Below are 25,033 nucleotides of genomic sequence, written 5' to 3'. Positions count from 1 at the left end.
GTGTAGTGGTTTAAACCCAGTTGGGTAACTTGTTCACACACTGCCCCCCTTCTTTCCCTCCCCCTACTCCCGGAGGGATGGAGAGGAGAATCGAAAAGAATCCAACTCCACAGGTTGTGATAAGAACAGTTTAGTAACTAAGGTATAACACAAATCACTACTGCTACCACCATTAATAATAATGATAAAGGAAATAACAAAGGAAGAGAATACGACATCTCACCACCAGCTGACCGATAACTCGCCCCCCCCAGCCTGACCAAGCTCTGACTGATATCTCCTCCAACCCCACAGTCCACCAGCCCTTTCGGCTAACTCCCCGTTACCTCCTGGGCATGACGTGCTGTGGTATGGAATACCTCTTTGTCTAGCTTGGGTCAGGTGTCCTGTCTCTGCTTCCTCCCGGCTTCCCCTCCTCCCTGGCAGAGCATGAGGCTCACAAAGTCCTTGGCCAAACCAAAACATCGTTATCAGCTCTGTTCCCAGGCCGAAAGTCAAAACACAGCACTGCACCAGCTACCAAGAAGGAGAAACATGACTGCTACTGCTGAACCCAGGACACGAAGACAGGCCCACCTCATAGGAGAAGGAAAACTATCTTCAGACCAGGGCTGATGGAGCTCGTCTAGCTTTTTATGTATGGTCTTCCATCAAAGAGAAGAGCACTCTTACAAAACGTATGACCTGTGTACTTTGCTGTCACCATCCTAGCTCGCTAGGCCGTGGCAGTTAAACCTCAGGTGTAAAGCGTGGGGCCAGTTCTGCACAAGCTGCGCTTCACTTAAAAAATCCAGTGCACAGGCTGGAAGGGCTCACTCTCACTTGTCTGTATGAACAGGTAAGGATCGAAACGGTAGGTGTCAAGGCGCATGGGTAGCTGCAGATTCAACCTTGCATGCGGGCAGACCAGCTCGTGGGTCGCTCGAGATCGCTCAGGAGATGATAGTCCTGGTTGGAAACTTCCTGATTGCCTAAGCACCCGTTTTTTCCAACCAGATTTTCATATCCCATATGCCCTTGGACATCGCTCTTGTAGTAAGCATGGTTAAAGCCCTTCCCAAATCTTCGCTCACAAAGCCAAGCCATCAATCAATCAATAAGCAATTGATCTGGCAAAGTTCAATTCAATCACCTTGTGTCTTAGATAATTGTACTAAGGAGCTAAGGCTTTGAAAACTCCAATTTTTAATAGGCTGTGATGTGCTAAAGAACAAATACACTGATCTGTAAATCACCTTTCTCTTCAATTAGATGACATTTCCCTTACTTTCTTAATTATTTGTGACAATTCTTCAAAGGCTATTTAGTTTTAATAAGCACAAATTGTCTTGTCTATTCCCTACTTTCAATTTGATTTTTTAAAATTAAGTGCTATAAAGAATATTTCAGATATTTTCAAGTGTTATGTAAATATTTGTGGTTTATATGGACTATTCTGCATTACTTGGTTAGCATCTGGAATGAAATCAGAGCTTTAAGGAAAGAGAAGGTGAACAAAAATCTTCAAAGAAAGATATATCTGTAGAGAGATAAGGAAATATTGTGCATATAATGTTTTATAGATCCTGAATTTATGAAGATGATACATGCTTTTTCTGATTGGTTGAGTTCAAGTTGTGTATTCTTTTACATAATTGCAAAGTCAGATTTGATAACACATGATATGCTTAAAGCTGAATCAACAGTCATATAAACAATGGAAGTCTTTATGAAAATGTTCTTGATTTACAGCCATTTTCTTGGAGCCTCTGTACTAGTATGGCTAGAGCTCACCAGTAGTCTCAGTAACAAATTGCAGTAACTTGTGGGTCTACCTCTATTTTTGATGACCATTTTCTATCTTTTCATACAACACAGTGTATTATGGTAAAGCATTTGGAGACAGCTTAAAGTTTTAGTAAGGAGAGCTTTAAACTAGGAATGATGGGGGAGGGAGACAGTTACTGACAGCCTTGTGAGGAAGTGATGGACAGGATTGACAAGCAAAGGGTCTGGAATTATGTGAATGAAAGGGAATGCAAAATCAACAAAATAGAGTTCTGGAGGGGTCACCCCCATGTAAGCAAGGAACTGCCCACAAGTCACCATAATGGAAAAAACGGATTGTCTCTGGGAAATTAACAGGTTGAGGTGACTCTCTGAAGTAGCAAGGGCACATAGTGACTCATGGTCAATGTGGTGCCACAAAAAAGGCTAATGGTGTCCTGAAGTGCTTAAGCAAAGCATTGACAGAAGGTCAAGGGAGGGGATTCTTCCCCTCCACTAAGCACTGGTGAAACCATGCCTTGAGTACTTTATCCAGTACAAGAGAGATAAAAAGGTACTGAAGAGAGTACAGCAAAGGGCTACAAAGATGTAGGGACTGGAGCACCTCTACTATGAGGAAAGCTCTAGAAAGACAGGACTGTTCAGCCTGGAGAAAGCAAAGATCAGGGGGAATCTTATCAATGTATACAAATACCTGAAGTGAGAATGCAAAGAGGGTGGAGTCAGGCTCTTTTCAGTGGTGCCCAGTGACAGGACCAGAGACAATGGACACAAACTGGAAAACAGGAGGTTCCGCTGGAACATCAGGAAAGATCTTTTTATTGTGAAGTTGACTGAGCACTGGCACAGCCTGCCCAGAGCGGCTGTGGAGTCTCCCTCCTTGGAGATATTCCGTTAAGTATCAGGACACAGTCTTGGTCGACCAGCTGCATGTGACCCTACTTGAGCTGGGGGGCTGGACCAGATGACCTCCAGAGGTCCCTCCAAACCTCAGCCATTCTGTGATTCAGTGATTCTGCTAATAGCATAATATAATGGGGTAATTTAATGCAATATAGACTTTAATACATTGAAATACATTTTTGCTGGGTAAGGCAACACTATTATCACACAAAACTGCAGAGGGTTATTTGACAAATTTCACATATTTTTAAGCAGGCATATTTCAAAAATTCCAAGGCCAGGATGGATGTGGTTCTGGGCAATCTGATCTAGGTGAATATGTCCCTGCTCATTGAAGGGCTGTTGGACTAGATGACCTTTGAAGGTCTCTTCCAATACAAAATATCTTGCGATTCTAAGAATAAAATGTAGAGAACTCCCACTGTGTTATTTCTAGTGAGTTACCCACACTTTTCTGACTTGAAACGGTGGGCAGTATAAAGAAATTTGCCTATAGAAATATACTGTGATTTATTTTCAACACTTTGTTACCAGGGCTCTGAATCCAGCATGTTTCACAAAATCTAAACTCCATTTATAAAATAGAAGCAAAGTTATTAATATTCTCGTATTATTTGGCAGATCACTGTCGGTCATAAATCAACATGTGGTATTAATTCATGTGGCAGAACAAACACGTTAAACACCTACGACTGTACAAAGCATTAAACCTGCCTTTCATAACATTAAAAAAAAAGTTTCATGAAACTATTTCTTCCCTGTCTAGTAGATAGTAATAGCATTTTATTAAAAACTATAATATAGTAATCTGATTACAGAAGCATTAGAAACTTAGCTTTTCTATTGAATGATTTTATTTGTAGATCCCATATGAACACATACATATTCATTGAAGTCAACCTGAACTTATTTGTGAAGATGCAAGAATCTGAAATAAACTTTCTGTTTAATGAAAAGGGGCCCAAGTTGCCTCTTTTCACTGTGTAATCCTACCATCTGACTCTGCTGGCTTCTCAGCTCATATAATTTTAAAGTTTGGGAGGTTTATTTTAATGATCATTTAATTTAGAGCATTATATTTATTGTGTTTAAAAAAATAAAAATTGTGTTCTGCATTAAAGCTGGCTGCATTTGAAACTTCAGTAAACGGTCTTCCTTCATAAGGAAAAAAATGAAGAAAGAAAGAGTAAGGTAATGAAGCATAAAATTTTTATTTTTTAAATCAGTTTGAGTGATAAAAGCCTAATCATCATCAGAATTCCTTATTTTTGTATTATTCTGCAACTTAAAATAGATAAATTATTTACAGTGCATTCTGAAGAATAACGTAAGAATGAGTTTTCATGTATGCAGTCTCAAATGCATGATAGTGACTTCTGAAAACAAGATCGCTTTAGCATACTTGATACTAGCATTATTCTTTCCATAAATGCACAAAACAACAGGTAAAGAGAAACAATAAATGCTGTTTCATTTTAAAACAATGGAGTAAAAACATACCCTTTGAAAGAATAAATTTTATCTATAAATACATTGTAATTGAAATGAATAATTTACCACTCATTCAATATTGGAACACTTTATCCTTTTATTAGGTAGCTCCTCATAAGTAACTGGAATGAGGGCAGCAACTATTATAATACAGTTAGCAACAGAAAATTGACAATTTGGCTTTACGACAACCTGTCAATCACAGCCCATTAAGCTCAGCCAGTGGTTAGACTTTGGTCAGTGTATGAGTTTTGTGGGTTCTGGAGCTCAGGCTCTTTTCACACATTTTGTGCTGTGAATTTTCACACCTCTCTGTGTTTGGTTTGGGTTGGAGGATTTTTGTGGTTTCTTTGGGGGGGGTGGTAGTGTTTGGTTGTTTTTTTTTTGTTTTCTTATAAATTTACAAGTTTGTTTCCATGCTTTAATAAAAATAAATGTTTAAAAGTTCAAATGTCAGGTCACTTGGAGACTCCACTTTCATGTCACATTATTATTTTAAATATAAGATGAGATATTTAAACTAAGAAGTTCAATGACTTCAAAAGATAATTTCCCCTGGCAAGGAAGTTAGACTGAAAATGCTATGCATGTATTAATATAAAAATTCTGAAAACTCTAATACTGCTTTTATGCTATAGTTTTAACTATCCTTAATGTGCATTTTTAAAACATAGCCTCTTAATTAAAACTAATGAATTAAGTAGGATTTAGTATTATCAACTATTGAAAACACATGCAGATTTCAATGATCTATTTATTTGTATAAAATGCTTTTGCCTTTCCAGATTTCAGAAATTAGAATCACATAGAAACTGAGGAAGAAATTTGGTAAATTAAAATGAGAAAATATAACATATAACACATTTTAAAGATCTAACAAATTACAGAATTAGAGTTAATAATAATTTACTAAATAAGTGTTACTATTGAACAAGAAATTAATAATGACAAATCCCCCCCCGCCAATCCTTCAACAACTCTGAAAACTGTGGACAAGTGATGACGATGAAGGTGGTGGTGATCTTTGTTTTTAATGAATCGGCAAAACATGCAACTACAGACATGTTAACTCCTGAACGTCTGATTTGCTTGCTCAGTATATTTCACAATGAATGTCACCTCCACTTCAGAGATTCCATTTTCACCAAGATATCTTAATAAAATAAATAAGAAAGATTATGAATCTGACTGAAGGATTGTAAAGTAACAACTGACTATAAAAAAAAGCACTTAATGTTATTTTTAGACTTTTGCAGTAGACATTCAAATCATCAAAACTGTGGTATAATTCTTGTGTTTGACATGAATTTCTACTAATATATTTATCTAGAGACATAGTGAATGCCTTATTTGCTATTCTGAACCAGTAAGATATTCCCATAACACCTGAAAAAAATTTATTCATTACTAGAAAAATTTAAACAATTAAGGTTTCTGTGTCGTTCTGTTGTTTGGGTTTCGTTTTTCTTTTGTAAAAACAATTGTGACTTGAAAAAAAGTCTTGATATAAAATTGTAAAAATATAGATTGTTCATAGAATTTTAGAATGTCTGGAATTTCAGGAAAGCTAAAGACTAAGTAACCAAACCTTGAAACAAACTGTTTAAAAAAAATAAAATTGGAAAAAACTCACCTTATTTGTGGTTCATTCCAGTGTTAAATTTTTTTTATTAATGGTCATTGCATTCCATTTTTCCATGTCTCTCCCCCACTCCTGCCATGTTTTTTTTACCTCCTCTCTTGTGGCATTAAAGTACCCTCTGAGACTTTTTTTTCTTTTTTTTCTTTTTTTTATTTTATATTCTATGGTATGATCTGAAATTACTGCACTGAATTAATTCATGAAGGGGTCATATGAGTACATTGTGGTACAACAGACCCAGAAGTAATATACAGATAAGAATACAAAAGGAAGTACAGAAAAAAAAATGGTATCACCAGTGTGCTGTTAGATTTGCTCATATATATCAATGCTCTGCAACCTAGTTATTTTGGGGGTTTATATATATATATGTATGTACATATGTACATGTATATGTGTGTGTGTGCATGTGTAGGTTGGATTTATACTTCCTATTAATAGAAATCATATATTGAAATCAAGAAAAAAATATTTTAGAACAATAAGTATGCTATTGCTTTGCAACTGTCACCACTGGTGATGGGAATAGAAAAAAAAAAGAAAGAAAACCCAAAACACTGCTAATTTTTATTTATATGTAATAGTTAAATACTAGGAAGATCAGGTTACTTCCTCATAGACCCAGAAATGATCAGCCGTATCCTATTCTGTATCTTTTTAAAGGAGAAAAAAGATAATCACAATATACTTTCTAGATCTTTGTTTTTAATTCTACATAGATATTTTCCTTTGATGTTTTCTCCTTTTAAAGAGGTATTGGGTTTTAGTTATTATCAGTGATAAAATTATCTGTAATAAATTATCTGTATAAAGTTAAATAATAATAAATTACCTGTATAAAAAAAAATGTAATAAATTACCTGTATAAAGTACACATACTCACTGGGTGATGCACTCTGAAAAATCAAGTTTCTATTATTCAATATTTAATTTCTTTCATCTTTAAGAATGTTTCTGTTACTGTCTGTATCTATTTTCTGTTCTTCCATATTAATTATCTTTTCAGTCCAGCAGCCTGAGATACAGCATGCTAGTTTTCAAGAATGTAGTGATCTATCATGGAGAGTCCTTGCTCAGGACATAAATATGACCATATAACCCCAAGGGTCATAAAAAAAATGTAATAAAAATTTGAAGATTTGGACTCTTTCAGAAGTTCTTAAAAAAAAAGAACACTTTTGGGAAGTCAGTTTACAATGTGATGACATTCAGGCTACCAAAAAATTAACTGAAAAGAGAGTGAACAGAATATTCAATGACTTTTCCAATAACAAAATTTATAAAGAAAGCTCCTGTTGACCGGCAACCATTTTATAAAGTAATACTGTTCTTTACAAGCTGAATGTTTTATATGTATTTCACTGCTCATTGAGTACAGTTTCCTGCCACTGAATAACTGAGCTTAATTTCTCAATGTCAAACCACTGCTGATCCCTCAATTTCATGCCAGATTTCAAAGCAGACCATTTGTTTTGCAGATACTGTGGACAATGTTTTACTAAAAAGGTAGTTTTCTTATTCTTCCTACTAAACAAAAAAGATATTAAGAAAATAGAAAGGTAACTATTGCTGTTTTTATTCAACATCTGTTAATTAGGAAATGACTTTTTGGGTAACATTTTTCTTTCTCACACACTTCTAATAGTATAACTCTCCACCTCCTTGTCTCTTCTGGTTAGTGACCATCACTCCAAGAAGTTTGTCCCCTTCTACTAGTTTATAAGTGTAGGTATGCCAAAGTTCACATTTATTGATTTTTCTAATATAATCAAGTCTCTACAAGCTGCTTTTAGGTCCTTAAAACAACAATGTTAAGAGATGGGAGTTTGTAATCCTTTCCCTTCTCTAAACAAGATTTTTAATGCAATTCCATAATACAAGATCTTAGCCACCAGTTGGTAGTATCTAGAGAAGGTCTACAAAGCACAGAGAAATAAAAGCCTTTAAGCCAGTTACACTGACTTCTTGCTTGTTATATATTTCTTTGTGTATTAAGTAAACCGCCTAAGAACTATAAATTATTGGATCAGTATTATCAGTATTCTAAGATTTTAAATGTGAGATTAGATCCTAACCTCAGAGTCAGATTTTTCAGTTGTTCTCCTGCAGATTTGCACTAGCAGTTGCATAACTTCTCGTAAATAACAAGGATTTTATTATAAAGTTTCAGGATTTTTGAAGTAACAGAAATAGCAGAAGTATTAAAAAGGAGCTTTTCCTCACATAGGGACTTTCAGGTTGGTGGATTGCACCTGAACCCAAACTACATTCAGTAATTGCAGCAAATTCCCTCTAAGCTTTGCACCTGAAGCAGATTGAAGAAGATTGTATCAGGAGATCAACCCTTTCAAATTACAATAGTTTATGATGCTCATCTGCATTTTAATCAGATAGAAAGGATTTATTTCTGAAATACACCAAGAAACACTATTTTCACCTCCTGAAATGCATCAGAGACTTTATAGCCAATCAAGTAAAATATGTTGCACATTTCAATTTTGTATATCTTTCTCTCTGGTGTATGCAATATTAGATGGATATAGGTGTTGGTGATTTTATTAGGAGCTATACATAAGCCTATCAAAATAGAAACCAGAAAGTCATTTCATATGACAAATCCATTCCATTAAGGATTTAACTCCCACAAATTAAAAAAAAAAAAAAAGCAAGCACTTACATTATATATTCATATTATATTTTTACATTAGATGCATCAGATATTATTTTATTCAAAATGCAGTGCAATACAAAACTGGAAGATAGATAAAGAAGATTATATATAATAAAAAACTAGGGAAACTAAATGACTTGTAGCTAAATATAATAAAGATTTGTCATGTTTCTTCTTGTGACCGGAGAGAGCATGAATTGGAATTAGTTTTGCAATGCACGAAGACTGAATAGCAAATTTACCACTTGAAAAAGTATGTCTTGTGTTCCTGACATATAAGTAAAATACTGATATTGCCAAAATATTCCTATACTTTCCTGTTAGAGTGGTGAGGCACTGGAATGGGTTGCCCAGGGAGGTTGTGAATGCTCCATCCCTGGCAGTGTTCAAGACCAGCTTGGACGAGGCCTTGGGTGATATGATTTAGCGTAAGGTGTCCCTGCCCACGGCAGGGGGGCTTGGAACTAGATGATCTTAAGGTCCTGTCCAACCCTAACTATTCTATGATTCTATGATTCTATACTGACAATTATTTCAGGGAAATTGTTTTCTCTGTTGAATTACATATTTTCTTTTTTATTCATAACTTAATATGAAGTCAAGTGCAAGTGAAATTCAATGGCCTAGAAAAAAATGAGTGTCAGCAGATTTCTAACAGTGTCTTTAACTCAAGTACTGGAAAACTACAATTAAAAAAGCAAGAATCTATTTGCAAATAAATTTATCTATCTTAAAAATGAGCTACTACTAATGGGTAGCAAAGGCTTTAGAAAAGGAATACAGAACAGAAACGTGTCTCCATAATCTTGTTAAAAAATTATCAGTGTTGATCGCCACAAATACTAGAGGTGGAATAACTGATGATAATTCTTACTAACACTAAATGAATGTCAGGTTCCTAAGTAATCCTTAATTTCTTTTCATCCAATAAATTATTTTTCAAGTTTTGACTTGTTCTATTTATCTGGATCATAAATTTGCATAATGATTTTAGAGTCTTATTGGCTTCTTATTAGGCCCAGTTTTGTCAGGAGCTATTAATGTGTGTTTCAAAAAGATATAAAAGTAATAAAAAATCTCTCAATAATTAACTGACAGTAATCTGGATTAAAAAACATCACCTTAATACTAGGTCTGTGGTTCCAATATCTTAATAATTTGGTACAGTAGGGGTAATATCTTTTTTTCCTCCAGAAACTTTTCTCCACTTTCAATTTCTTGGCACTAATATTTACACACAATTAGTGTTACTATTATTCTAGGCTTTAGTTTTTCATTATGATGATTTTTACTCTGCTTATGAGTTTGAGACAGAAGTATGTTCAGTCACATTCCCTGAATTCTGTTTTTAAAAAGTATATGAGAGTTTGACAGAGAACTATGCTATTTTTTAATACTGATACCTATAATGGACTGAGTGAAGACAGGCCTTGTGTAATAATTGATTTCATTCCACTGAAGTATCCAGTTCCCTTTTCCTTTAGCTAGAATTACACACCAAACCCCCAGTAGAAACTGTTAAAATTCTCATTAAGATAAAAATTCTTAGAACATTCACTTAGCAAATTTTTCACAGTGTGATTGCTCAGAATAAATGCATCTTATCCCTGGAGTTTTTATTCTATAGATTTGCATATTTTCATATTTTTGACAAGATTTCTAATTTTGACTAAAAATGTAAGTATAATGATGGGTCAGTAAAATGTTTGAAGAGGCAACACATGCATGACACATCTTTAAGGCATGACAAGACAGATATTATTTTCCCGAAAAAAACAAAGCTTTCAACAATTTATTTTGCTAGTGTTATGAATTGAACTTTTACTTTTTATGTCAATAATGAAAAGATCAACAGAAGAGACTAAAGCGGATATAAAATAAGAATAATGGTAAAAAGAAGTTAACAGGAAAATAAAAAGATTAAAACACATCTCTGATATCATTATGAGTTAGTCAAAAAGACATTAAAGGCAGAGGGACCTTGACACGCTTGTAAGGTGGGCTAATACCAACCTCATGAAACTTAACCATGACAAGCACAGGTCCTACACCTCGGTGATGGGAGTAACAGGCACACCTACAGGTTGGGCAAAGAAGAGATTCAGAGCAGCCCTGTGGAGAAGGACTTGGGGGTGTTGGTTGATGAGAAAATGAACATGAACATGAGTGTGTGCTACAAGCCCAGAAAGCCAACCGTATCCTGGGTAGCATCAAAAGGAGTGTGACCAGCAGGTCGAAGGAGGTGATCCTGCTCCTCTACTCTGCTCTCGTGAGACCTCACCTGGAGTATTGTGTGCAATTCTGGTGTCCTTAACATAAAAAGGACATGGAACTGTTGGAACAAGTCCAGAGGAGGGTCATGAGGATAATAAGGGGCCTGGAGCACCTCCTGTATGAAGACAGGCTGAGAAAGTTGGGGCTGTTCAGCCTGGAGAAGAGAAGGCCGCGTGGAGACCTCATAGTAGCCTTCCAATATATGTGAAGGGGGCCTACAAAGATGGCAAAGAGGGACTCCTCATCAGGGGCTGTAGCGATAGCATAAGGGTTAATGGATTTAAACTTAAACAGGGGAAGTTCAGCTTAGATATAAGGAAGTTCTTTACTGTGATGGTGGTGAGGCACTGGAACAGGTCACCCAAAGAAGTGGTAAATGCTCCATCCCTGGCAGTATTCAAAGCCAGGCTGGACAGAGCCTTGGGCTATATGTTCTAGTGTGAGATGTCCCTGCCCATGGCAGGGGGCTGGAATTAGATGATCTTCAGTTCCTTTTCCAACCCTAACCATTCAGAGATTATATGATTATTAATGGATAGCGAAGTCAATCCTAAGAATAACAGAAGACGGAAGGTTGTTCATAATATTGATATGGCATTTAAGGAAAAGAAGTTTTCTTCAAAACATTGTAATAAAATGTTTTATAAATAGCAGCTTACATATTTTTTTGAGTCAGTCAACCTTTTTTTGCATTACCAAGGGTACAATTTTTATCAGGATTTTGGAATTCTTTATAAAGATAAGGAATGTTTTCCAAGTGTTTTCATAAACTCAGTAGAATAGTAGAATAAATGGTTTTGTTTGTAAGGAACACACAGAGATCACCTAGTCCAACCTAATTCCCATGGGCAGGGACACCTTCCACTCGACCAGGTTTCTCAAAGCCTTGTCCACCTTGACCTTCAACATTTCTAGGGGTAGGGCATCCACAGCTTCTCTAGGAAAACTATTCCAGAGTCCCATCACCCTTCTCATAAAGAAAAATTCTTCCTTACTTTCAATCGAAACATACCCTCTCTCAATGTAAAATCATTGGCCCTTGTCCTGTCATTACAGGCCTTGGTAAAAAGTCTTTTTAGATCTTACTTATAACACACCTTTATATATTGAAATGCAACAATAACATCTTAAGTCTGTTCTCCAGCCTGAATGACCAGACTCTCTCAACCTTCACAGGAGAAGTGATCCAGTCCTCTAATCATTTTTATGGCTACCTTTTGGACTCCATGTCTTTATCATACCAGGGACCCCAATACAAGAGAATGGACTTCTTTTAACAAACAATATTACTTGGAACATATTACATAAAACAAGCTTTGAAAGCCTTTCTCTTTGATATTATCAGAGACAAAACTGGTGATTTTTAAATTATTCATGAACTTTCTTTCTCCTTGAGGCAATATCCAACCCACAAAAATGTAAAGGATGAAAAATGTCTTTTTTTGAGTTATAAAAGAAATGTTGATTAATATAGCATGCATTTAAATTCTCTTGATTTATATTAATGTTTTAAGGAAGAATTTTACATGTTATGTTTAGTGAAAAGTACTGATAACATAGCTCTTCTTTCTCTAATCTGTCTAACAAAACCCTGACTTTCATGAGGCTTATTTCACAAAAGACACCCAGTGTCATATAAATGACCAAGCCCTGACACGACAGCTTTGTCAGCCTTGTGTGTATTTAACTCTTTCCATATCAGTTGATTATTTCAGTTAAGGTTGGCTAATCTTTATTTGCAACTTTAGAAACAAACAAACAAACAAGCAAGCAAAACCCAAGCAAATAAACAAATCAATGAACTACACTTGCCTTTTTTGCAAATCCATAGATGGAGCAGGTGTTTTAGACTTTTATACAGCACCCTGCTTTTCATTTACCATTTGTCACATATAGTAGATTTCAAAACTTGAATTCTTGTTTTGATGATACCAAGTCATATAGAGAAAAATTCCACTTATCTAGTTCCTGTGGGTATTTTCAACTTTCAACTAAGAATCTACCACAAAAAAATAAACAAGGCAATATGTTTTGAAACAGATTCAAAGAGCCCCTACCTTTGCAGAAGTCAGATGTTTTAATGCATAATATTAATAACAATGGCTACTAAATATAGAAGTTTCTGTTTTCTTAAAGTGTTTTGATTTAATGTTTAAAATTTCACTTACATTTTAACCTTGCCAAATCAAACAGCTATCTGAAGGGCTTGACAGTAAGTGCCAAGGTCACATGACAAAATCCAGGTTACATTTGCTTCGTTAAAAGGAGCCTGTGGAGAAAAAAGAAATCCTTGTAAAACTTTTAGAATACTTTTTTTTTTTTATTTTGCTTCTTTACCTATTGTTTCACTTTACAAAATTATTTGACTGTGTATGAAACAACCAAACTTAGTCAGGTTGACATTCTCTTTCCTGATGATAACATGGATTGATCCATATACTGTGAATAAGTAATTCATTAGGAGAAAAACTGTTCAGAGGGCAAACGAAAATCACAGAAAGTTATGAACTAAGCTGCTTTTAATTGCTTTGCATCTATTAATAGTAGCCTTTCCAATAAAACATGGTGCTTGAAGTTAAATATCTCATGCAAGCATGCCATAAATACTGTCATACAGAAGGCATGAAGCACCACATTTTTCTCCTTAATAGATGTTTTCTAAACTGCAGAGTTTGAAAACTACCTTGATTGAAAAATGGGGGCATAATGAATAAAGACTCAACTGTCCATGAGATGACAGGTCATTCATGAAGAAATACATTTATTTTCTATCAGCTCAAATCAAGAAAAAATGTTTAGCTGAACTATTAGACCTCAGACTACCACCTCCAGTGATGACAGAATACAACTAATTTTCCTTTTCCCTTAGGGAAGTCTTTATGCTGACAAACTTTTGTAATAAATAAGAAAATATACTTCCAAATGTATATAAAACTTTTTTATTTAAATAGAATTTCTAGGGCAAATGTCCCTTTATTTTTGACTTAGAATTTAGTTTTTCCTTTAAATGAGCCAAAAATATATCAGACAAACAAGAAAACAAAATCTAATTAGGAGAACAATATAACAAAATTTATTAAATTTCTATTTGGTAAGAGAGTGCTCTAGACTGGCATTTAAAGTCTAGACTAAGATTTTGCTTTGCACAACAAGAGGCACCTTTAGAAAACATGGCTCAGAGCTTGTAAAAGACAGTTAAGAAATAATGTATAAATCCAGAGTGCTTCAGGTACTTTGGATTTGGATTTCTCACAGGTTCTCACAGGAAACAAGAGGAAGTTTTTATTTTTTTTTAAACTTTAATCCCTCCAAGTTCTTATCCCCTGTTAGGACTAGTAATTTATACAGTGCACACAACAGACAGAAGCATTCATAGAAATATCACTATGCGTTTAATAAAGCAACTTGAGTGGTATGTTGAGTTTCAGTAGTTCTGTTATGTCTCTTGCTCAGCCTGCATATTTGATATTCGGTCTCATAGAAGATATGTAGTTAACACTTCTGAATGCCACGATAAATTGTCAACAACCCTTACTGTCTAGGTATGTTTGTGCTTAACCCTTTCTTGTACTCTTCTTTAGATTGTGGGAAATATAAAATTACTTACATAATTTAGGAACAAATTAACACAAGGAAAGGAAGAGCCTTGGGCAACACGGTCTAGGGTGAGTTTTTCCTGCCCATATCAGGTGGTTGGAACTAGATGATCTTAAGGTCTTTTCCAACCCTAACCATTCTGTGATTCTATGATCCTATGGATGTTTAGGGAAATCAATGATAGAGCACCTACTAGTCTCTGTATTCTTGCAAGAGATGTACGGTATTAGCAACTTAGCTAACACTGCAGAAAGAATTATGTTATTATTGATGTTCTTTGCTCAGTAACATCTGACTTTTAATCATATATTTTTAAAATATCTATTTATTGAGTACTGAATGATCATCTAAGAATAGGTATTTGATACCCAAATGGTATTTGGAACTGAACAAGAAAGTCAAAGAAAAAGAAAACAAGGATGTGCTATGTGTATATTATAAGAGAATTTTTTGTTGCTGTAACTGAACCTCTGCTCATCTGGAGACCCCTATACATGATTGACAGCCACCTGGTTCAGAAAGACACAGGCATATGGCACCATTATTAATCCTTACCCAAAGATATTGCAGTAAACACACTCCAGGTTTGAAAAACTAAACACATTCCAGGTTTGAGAAATACTCATTTACCAAATGCAAACAAATGTGTCCTGTTATAAATTGTATTCTATAAACACACTTGCTTTCATAGCCAAAGAAAGACCTGATGAATGCCAGGAGTTCTCTATAACTTTGGGAATTAATCATATTCTATCTATGACTTTCAATGATATCAGAAAATTAAATAGAAAGAAGAGCAGTAAAATAAAAATATAACATCATGTTGACCATCATTCAAATACAAAACACAAAATGTATTATGAAAATGTGAATTAGCATAGGCATTTTTCAAATATAGATATAACTCTTGGTCTCAAACAAGCTAAAATTAAAGTATTGGAAACAAAATGGTAGAGAATATGACAACACTGATCAGAAAAGAAAGAGCCTAGATCTAAATGGCTGTAAAAAAAAAAGAAAAAAAAAAAAAAAAGAAAAAAGCATTCCATGTTTTTAAAGTAATTAACTGAAAAAGATTTGAACAAAGAACATCCCAACATATCCTTACACCATCAAACATTTCCTATGGCAGTACTCTTCTTCTACACTCCTAACCTGTAGTGCCCTTGTTATACAAATTAGCTCTTGCAGCTGTGCGTCAAGCATGTTAACACTCAGATGTTGCTTATATTTATTCCATTCAAAAATCTTATTCCACATTTTTAATTCAGTGCATGAGTTGCAGTCTTTTGCAGATGAGAATTCCCCCAAACAAACAATTTTATTGGAAATGCTTATAACCTCTCTTAGCTGAGACTGAATATTTAAAGACTACACATGAAAATTATGAGTTAAACCTCCACTAAAGTAATCAAAGTCATCCAAGTTGAGCTCTGACACTATAAAATCCACAGGAAGGGCAATATATATGATATCTATATTTCTGGTAACACTAATTTTACTGCAAATGAAATTTCTTGAGTCAAGTCTCCAAAGAATTCACTATAAAAATAAAAGCAACTTTAGAAATCAAAATGCTACAAAAGCAGTCAGATTTTGTTTTCTTGTGGAGAGCTCTATTAGCAATTTTAGAATTATTATTAACATCGTGTTGCAGCCAAACCTATTTTCTGTTAAAAAAAAAAAATTATAACTAAACTCTTCATAGTGTACCAACCTCATAACATTCTTGTACCTTATCATACAATTAGGAACCTCAAAAAAATGAGCTCTAAGATGTTTTAAAGTGAATGGATTATGCTTTAGTAAAGTATATATAATTATTTAGATAAACAAGCCCAATGAGGCTACAGCATACTAGTATCCTGCTCTTAAACAATATTTATATTATGGTTCTACTAGGTTTTGATTTCTGTATATTATCGTGCTATACTGCTCTTTACTGAAGAAGTAAAATTTGCTTTGGTTCCTTCAGACCTACTTTATAAAAGAAAAAAAAAAACACATTTTTTTACATATTTCTTCACGTCAGACAATACTGTTAGTGACAAATTCTAATGCATATTTTTGTTCTAAGTGTTAAGCAAAAAAATGTGATACTTCAGATGTGAAACACACTTGACAACTAGTTTAAACAAGCAGTTCCTCTTATTGACCTCCCAACAGCCTTAGTTACAAGGAGACATGGAAAGCTCTAATGTGGGAGGTGGACTCTCTTTCATTGCTTAATGTGTCAAAAAAATCTGAAAAATAACATTACAAATGTTACTGGCAATGAACTTCACGAAAACAAAGCCAAAGAATGAAACTGTACCTAAGTGAAGAGCTGGCTCTAGAGGCCCAATCATGGAAAATATGTTTCTAACTCTCCAGTTTTTGATCTTCATATCAAATGTCTGAAAGTGAACTTTTAAGGTAAGAGCTGTGGACAAACCAACCTAGAAATAGGTTATTATTTGTACATGATATGTGTAACTGTAATTTCTAATAAGTTTTTAGCTACCAGAAGCTCCAGCTGCTGGAAAGGACAACTCAGATTTTACACATAAAATTTTCAGCTGTGCTCTAATAATGTCAAATTAGTCTAAGAAAATTATAGGTACAAGGCAGGGAGCAGCGAGTGAGTGTAAATGTGATAGGTCTAAACAGAGCAGATAAAACATTAGTAAAGATTATGATACACCTGTAGGTTTTAAGTTATTTCTTTTTAATTAATTGGTTTTGGTCTAAATGAAATGAAGCATTGTTTTCCTTTCAAATTTCCTATGATGAAAGTAGCCTAGCATTTTCCAGTTGTTCTTTCTTCCAGTTTTTTTAAAAACATGTCTCACAGATTAAAATTTAGTTCTGCAGCAGGAAACACTGGAAAGTTTATAATTCTTCCTGCTGTATAGGTTGGTGCCAGACCAAGTTGCAAGAGAAGGCATGACAAGCAGTAACGTATGAAGATGTGATGGGAGGGTGTCAATAAAAGAAGGACAGACTCCACTCAATGGCACCCAATAGCAGGAAAAGAAACATTAGACACAAATTGAAATACAGGAAATTGCATTTAAGTGTAAGAAGAGTCTTAACTGTGAGGATGCTCAAACACTGGATCAGGTTTCACAGAGACTGTGATGTCTCCATCCTTGGAGACATTTGAAACATGATAAATGAAGCCCTGAGTCACCTGCTCTAGCTGACCCTGATATGAACAATGGGGTTGGACTAGAGATCCCTGTCACAGAATCACAGAATCCTAAGGGTTGGAGGGGACCTCAAAAGATCATCTAGTCCAACCCTTCTTGGCCACAAGGGCACATTGTTGGCTCATGGTCACCCTCCTATCCACCAGGACCCCCAGGTCCCTTTCCCCTTCACTACTGTCAGCAGATCAGCCCCCAACCTGTACTGGTACATGGGGTTGTTCTTCCCCAGAGGCAAGACTCTACACTTGCCCTTGTTGAATTTCATCAAGTTCCTCTCCGCCCAACTCTCCAGCCTGTCCAGGTCTCGTGGAATAGCAACACAGCCCCCTGGTGTGTCAGCCACTCCTCCCAGTTTAGTATCATCAGCAACTTTGCTGAGGGTACACTCAGTTCCCTCATCCAGGTTGTTGATGAAAATATTAAACAGCACTGGTCCCAGCACCGACCCCTGAGGGACTCCACTAGTCACAGACCTCCAGCTAGATTCTGCCCCATTGACCACAACTCTCTGCCTTCTTCCTTTCAACCAGTTCTTGATCCACCTCACTACCTGATCATCAAGCCCACACTTCCTTAGCTTATCTATGAGGATGCTGTGGGAGACAGTATCAAATGCCTACTGAAATCAAGAAAAACCACATCTACCACTCTACCATCATCCATCCACCTAGTTACTTGCTCATAGAAGGCTATAAGGTTGGTCAAACATGACTTTCCCTTAGTAAAGCCATGTTGGCTGCTCTTAATGACCCCCTCATCCTTTATATGTCTAGAGATGGTGTCAAGAATAAGTTGTTCCATCACCTTTCCAGGGATGGAGGTAAGACTGACCAGTCTATAATTACCTGGGTCCTCCTTCTTTCACTTCTTATAGACCAGCGTGACATTTGTCATCCTCCAATCCTCAGGCACCTCCCCTGTTTCCCACCACTTACCAAAGATGATGGAGAGTGGCTCAGCAATGACCTCCGCCAGCTCCCTCAGCACCCACGGGTGTATTCCATCCTGACCCATCGATTTATAGATGTCCAGATTACTTAACTGATCCCTAACCCAATCCCTATCTACCAAAGCAAACTCCTCCTTTATCCTGACTCCTTCTGGGGCTATAGGAATCTGGGTCCCCCGGGGAGAGTCTGCAGGAGTAAAGACAGAGGCAAAGAAGGCATTCAACACCTCTGCCTTCTTTATATCCTCTGTCTCCAGGGCACCTACCTCATTCAGCAGTGGGCCTATACTGCTTCTTGTGTTAGTTTTATTTGCTATGTATTTGAAGAAGTCCTTTCTATTGTCCTTGACCCGACTTGCCAGATTAAGTCCCAAGGAGGCCTTAGCTGTCCTAATTGCTTCCCTACATTCTCTAACAGCTGTCCTATATTCCTCCCAAGTGGCCAGCCCCTCCTTCCATAATCCATAGTTTCTCTTTTTCTGTACAAGTTTGCCCAGCAGTTCCTTATTTAACCATGCTGGTCTCCTGGCTCCCCTACTTGACTTCCTACTCATTGGGACACTCTGATCCTGAGCTTTGAAGAAGTGGTTCTTGAATGCCGACCAACTATCTTGACCCCCTTTACCACCTAGTACCCTTTGCCATGATACTTCCCTTAGCAATTGATTGAAGAGGCCAAAGTTTGCCCTTTGGAAATCCAGAAATGTGTCCTTGCTAGGTATTCTATTCCTCCCACACAAGATCCTAAACTCCACCCTCTCGTGGTCAGTGCAGCCCAGGCTGCCATTGACCGTCACTACTTCAACCAGACCCTCCTTGTTGGTGAGTTCCAGATCCAGCAGCGCTCCTCTCCTAGTTGGTTCGTCCACCATTTGCATTAAGAAGTTATCATCAATGCACTGGAGGAACCTCCTAGACTGTGAATGACTGGCTGTGTAAGTCTTCCAGCAAATATCGGGGTAGTTAAAATCCCCCATAAGGACCAAGGCATGTAGTCGTGAGGCTGCTTTCAATTACCTGTAGAAAGCCTCATGAACTCCTTCGTCCTGATCAGGAGGTCTATAATAGACCCCCACAACTGTGCCACCCCTACCAGCCTGTCCCTTAATTCGCACCCACAGACTTTCCACTTGGTCCTCATCTGCCCCTGGACAGAACTCAATACAATCTAGTCGCTCTTTCACATAAAGAGCAACTCCACCACCTCGCTTTGCTGACCTACCTTTCCTAAAAAGGACATAGCCATCCATGACCACATTCCAGCCATGTGAGCTATCCCACCATGTCTCTGTAATTGCCACCGGGTCATAACCTTTAGACCGCACACAGACTTCTAACTCCTCCTGTTTATTCCCCATGCTGCGTGCACTTTTCAGGGAGTGAGCTGAGCACGCTAGTGGCGCCCTTGGAAGGCGGGAGGCCTTCTGGTCTTCATTCATACTAGAACATTGCCCCTCTAGTTCAAAACCAGCTACAACCCCCTCGCACTTTGAATCTAACCTAGAGCTCTGTGAGTGAGCTCTACTAACTCTTGCCCAGGTACCCTTTTTCCCCTGCAGGACAGGGTTTAAACAACTACCCTTTCCCTCAAATGAAAGAATAGATGAGAGTCCTCCTAGTCTGCCATTCTTTAAGCCCTAGCATGTTTCTCTTGGGCTTGTCCCCAACAGGCCCAGTTATCTCCCCTTCCCCCTTCCTACCTAGTTTAAAGCCCTGTCAATGAGCCCTGCTAACTCCTGCCCCAGAAACCTTCTCCCCCTCTAGGACTGATGTATCCCACCTGCCACCAGCAAATCAGGTGTCTCATATAGCAGCCTATGATTGAAAAACCCAAACCCCTGCCTTTGGCACCAGTCCCGTAGCCATACAATGGCTGTCAACCTCAACCATTCTGTAATTCCATGAAACAGACGTAGAAGCTCTATGATATAGTCAAGCCACTCAAATTGTGGATCTTGAATCCCAGGGGAGCAGTCATAGTATACCAGATTCAGGAATCCCTTGTCTGCATCCAGGTTCCTCAATGTTTCCATGACTATTGGATCCAGGTCACAGCTTTCCCACAGAATTCAGTAACAATGGGACTTGTAGCAAGGCATCAGGTGCTCCAGAAAGAGGCCTGTCAAGATATTATCCTGAATTCAACTAATCCACAAAATATTTTGAACAAACCCTTTCAAAGATGAAACCTGGCCAAATCAAACCTTATCCTAAACTCTTATAGCTTAATTACCTTATTTTAAGCTACAGCTACTGAGATTTATGAGTGGTTTGGCAGACAGCAACACAGTAGACATAAACATAAACCACACTTTTTGAAAACCAATCAAATTCTCAAATCTTAAATGAAAAAAAAAACTCTTCTTCCACCCCTCTGCACTACCCAGTAAAGAGTACTTTGGTAGCATGTATCTTCTGATATATATCAGTAAAGTACTTTATTTGATATATGCTGTCATACTTGCCTTCAAGAACAAAAACAAATGTCCAGCATAAGAGTTTCTCAACCATATAAACAGGCAACGTCTGCTAAAAAGTGTCATAATATTTATATTTATATATTTATTGATATTTATATTTACTACAAAAATAGAAATGTTTCACATAACTTTATGTTAATGTCTGTGCTCATGCATAATTATTATGTGCTTGTGTAAGAAATACATCATATTAAAGGAGATAATTTAATGGTCCCACAATGCTAAATTACATGTGTTTTGTGATCAAACTATTTGTAACTGACTATCAATGCAGAGTTCAATATTTTACTTTTGCCTCCTACCTTTTTGATATGTCCTGATACTCTATTCTTATTCACATAAATGCTTAACTTTACTTATTTCAGCAAAAGATAACTTATTCTAATAATCCTATTACAGACCCATTAATGTCAGGCATCTAAGGAAAGATCTCTATCAACTGCCTTTCATCATTGCCCTCTCAGACAATTTCATTCTTTTGCCCCTTAAAACTCTTCTGGAAATATGGGAGGCAGCATCTTTACTCATTTGCCAGCTGTCCAGTGACACTTGCCATCTTTCTTTTATGCACTTGCCTGCCCAGATCTGTTACAGGTCAGCTTTATCTTCTTCACTTATCTTGGAGATTTCTTTCTCATGTTTTATGAAAACTCTTTAGAAGCAATATTTAACTTTCTATTTCTAATTGACCCATAGATTCCCCATTGTGGAAAGTTGTGTCACTTTTTACACTCCAATTTTCACTATATTTTGAACAGCCTCTTCCTAAATGCAGTTCAACTCTGATCCTAAGAAGGTATTTTCAGTTTGCATACAAACAGAAATAGTGGCAAAAATCCCTCTCTGAATTCTTTACAAATTATTTACAGCTCTTCCTATCACACTGTTGCCCAAAAATCTCAAGATGATGGATATCTGTGCATCAAAACACCAACCCGTATGATTTCCATGTAGGTTATCTCAAGTGTATGAAAATGTTAATGTGCCTTACAAAAATAAGAGGGCTATTTCAAAGTCTCTAAAATATCCCCCCAAAAGATGCTGTAGTTAAAATACATTTGCATGCTAAAACAACCTGAGTCCCCAGAAGAATAAGTAGACTTTCTTCCCTTTGAGGTTAAGATAAAAAGGTTTAGGGAAGTAGACTATAGATCACTCTATAGTGACTGAGTACCTTTGTCAATTCACTGCATTTCATGGACATTTAATCCATTGTGAGCACTATGTAGAGCTACATACACTGTTTATTTGCCTGTGAGCTCTTTATATCATATTACCTTTCTATGCAAAAGAGTGGTCCTATAATTCAGCTTGGACTTCAGCGATATCTTTATTTTCAATGTATGTCCTCATCTTAAACTGGCTAAAGGATATACAATGTAAAACCTTTCCTAATGGGTCCCAGAGAGCAAGGCTGATAAAAGATATTCATTTATCAAAAGCTCTACTTCAGTCATCAACATGCTCATTGGAAATTACCATACTTTTTTAGTAGAGGCCCTCAGGAATTCAAGATACTCATTACAGGTGCTGAATGACAACTTTATAAAGAAAGAAAAAGGTCATCCCATTGTTAATGGGTTTTCCACGTTGCATCAACAATGCTAACACACTTTACATCAAGCTAATTGCCAGGCAGCAAAAGTGAAACTTTTCTCTAGATTCACACTCTTATTATCTGTATTAGACAATTAAATTATGTTAAAATATTATATAAAGAAAAGATTCAAATCAAAACAAGAAATAAAAGTTACACAAATAAAAAAAATAGGGTTTTTTTTTTTAGTTTCTATACATTTAGACTTCTGAAAATTTTAAATTTTACCTGAAAAATACATACAAGAATTTTTTTTTGAAAATAATTTTAGGATTAATTGTGTAATTTATTTAACTACTGTAATTTATTTAATAGATCATTAAGTAGTATTTAATATAGCTAAAAAGTTTTTCAACTTTTTTTGCAGCTTATGTTTACAACAGCAAAAGACCGAATTTGATTATAAATAAGATTCTTCCAGTGCATTGGTATTCTGACATTTATTAAACAGCTTGACTTCTTTTGTGAGTACATCCTGACCAGCAAACTTTGATATCTTATATTCTAAAACAGTGATGGCACTAAAAGAACTTAGAACTGGGGCATAGGGTTCAAAAGAGTTCTTACTATTGTTCACTGTAATACAAAAGCAAAAGCAAAATCCCTTCTTCACCAAGCACTTAAGACAGACATTCCTGCAGTCTGGCAATCTGGTGTGAGTTTTCTGTTTTTTAACTGTTTGCACTAGATACGGTGAAAGCTATCAAAATATAACTGTTACATTTAATTATGTGTATTAATGTGCATTATTCTTAAAGAAAATCCATGACCCTAACACAGTAATAGTATTTGTAAATATATTTGATTTAAGATCTCCTCTAGGGATCTGCAGATATAATAAAACACCACCTTAAAGCATCTTTAGCAAAATGGATGTAGAGTTCTATGGTACCAGACCTTAGAATACTGGAAGGTATGACCAGGGGAGTATAAACAAAACATCTAACAAACAGGATTGGTTTACTCAGCCAAATCACATTTTCTTTATGCTCTACAGTCACTGAGGAATGGAACTTAGTATCCTTGTAGAAAGCAGCTGTTAAGTGTGCATATTCAAAGTCGAAAGCATTTTTAATAAACATTTATAGTTACTAATGGTGTTTTAGCTGTTTCATGATCATATACCTAATGCAGCATAGACTAAAGCAGGGAAAAGAACAATCTCCTAATGAGGTCTTCAAAATTATTTCACAGGAATATCCACAACAAACTGATAAAAGTTAGAATACCTTACATTCAAGTCCTGCACCAGTGCAACCATATTAATTTGAGTAAGTACTAAGTCCTGGCAAACAACTTGAGCTCAGGAGTTTTTGAATCTCTGATTCATTATCTCTCCAAAGACTAAATCCTTTTCTCCAGGAGTTAAATTTTGGTTTAATATTGCCATTATTATCAGAAAGGCTTAAGTACTTAAAAAGCAGAAAAATATATTGCTCAATTTAAGTAATTGTCTTCAATTAGCAAATGTTAAGTACTGATGGGAAGGAAAAAAAAAGGAAAACAAAATTCAATAAAGCAATACTTAGGCCATCAAAAAAAAAAATACAGTAAGGGCTTTTCCTCTCTCATTTAGTTACTTGAGGATATCCATATAAGAGTCTTCATATAAGGAATTTTAAGTATCCTTAGAAAAAAGTCAGTCGTGCATGTATGACAAGCTGTTTATCAACCAACAACAAGTAAACAGGACAACGCTTTATGCATAAACATTAGCATATAATGGAAATATATTTCTGAAATTGTTATACCTGTCAATTTTTATTAAGTATAATTTTACCCACCAGGCAACCATTTAAAACATCAATTTCAAATTTAGCTTTAAGGCGCTCATTTAATGTATTTTCAAACATACGCTCATTACTACAATGATCTGGAATGAAACCTTTGCACATTTCTAGTGCATAATAAATACTTAGAACCACTGGTTATTGATATCTATGATATTTTGAGAAAAGCATAATGTATACATTACACATTACTTTTTTTTTTCCTGAACACTTGCATTCTCTGTCAGACTGCAAATCCAATATAAAGCTCTATTTCAGCATCGTCTCAGCTGCCCTTTTTTTCATGTTGAGATGACATATACAGAAAACAGCCAAAAAGCTTTTTAAAGAAATCACTAGGCAGTGTTTGTGCATCTCATGCTGGCAGATCTTTTTTCAGGTGACATACTATTACTATAATCAAATAGATATGACTCCAGCCCAAAAATTTTAGAAGTCCTGAACTGCAGGGAAAAATGTGTATCATATCTCCTAGAAGTAACTGCTTCAGAGGAAAACAGGCAAACAGGACTGAAGATTAAACTGTGAGGCAGGCTTTAAACTGAAGGACTCAGGGAGCAAGGTCCAAAGTGACAATGCTCACGCCATCACATACAACTGGGGAATAAGCCAGGCCAACCAGACCAGTGATAAATGTTCCTTAGATGCTTCCCAAGAGGAGAATCAGAAGGCCAACCACCT

At 36.1% G+C, this 25,033-nt stretch overlaps 1 protein-coding gene across 5 annotated transcripts in view; it reads right to left on the bottom strand.

Annotated features, from left to right (window-relative positions):
* Positions 1–25,033, bottom strand: part of MGAT4C (MGAT4 family member C) — a 399,878-nt gene that overhangs the window by 299,937 nt on the left and 74,908 nt on the right. For all 5 annotated transcript variants that reach the window (XM_062622353.1, XM_062622350.1, XM_062622355.1 and 2 more), the window contains one exon: positions 12,917–13,017. The gene's annotated coding sequence lies outside the window, so the exon portion shown is untranslated. The remainder of the gene's footprint in view (positions 1–12,916; positions 13,018–25,033) is intronic.

This window comes from Pezoporus occidentalis, unplaced genomic scaffold, assembly GCF_034315485.1.
Source record: "Pezoporus occidentalis ecotype Australia unplaced genomic scaffold, CSIRO_AGI_Poc_V1 ctg240, whole genome shotgun sequence".
NCBI lineage: Eukaryota > Metazoa > Chordata > Aves > Psittaciformes > Psittacidae > Pezoporus > Pezoporus occidentalis.
The sequence above is the reverse complement of the archived record's forward strand: the minus strand, read 5'-3'. Positions and strand labels throughout refer to the sequence as shown.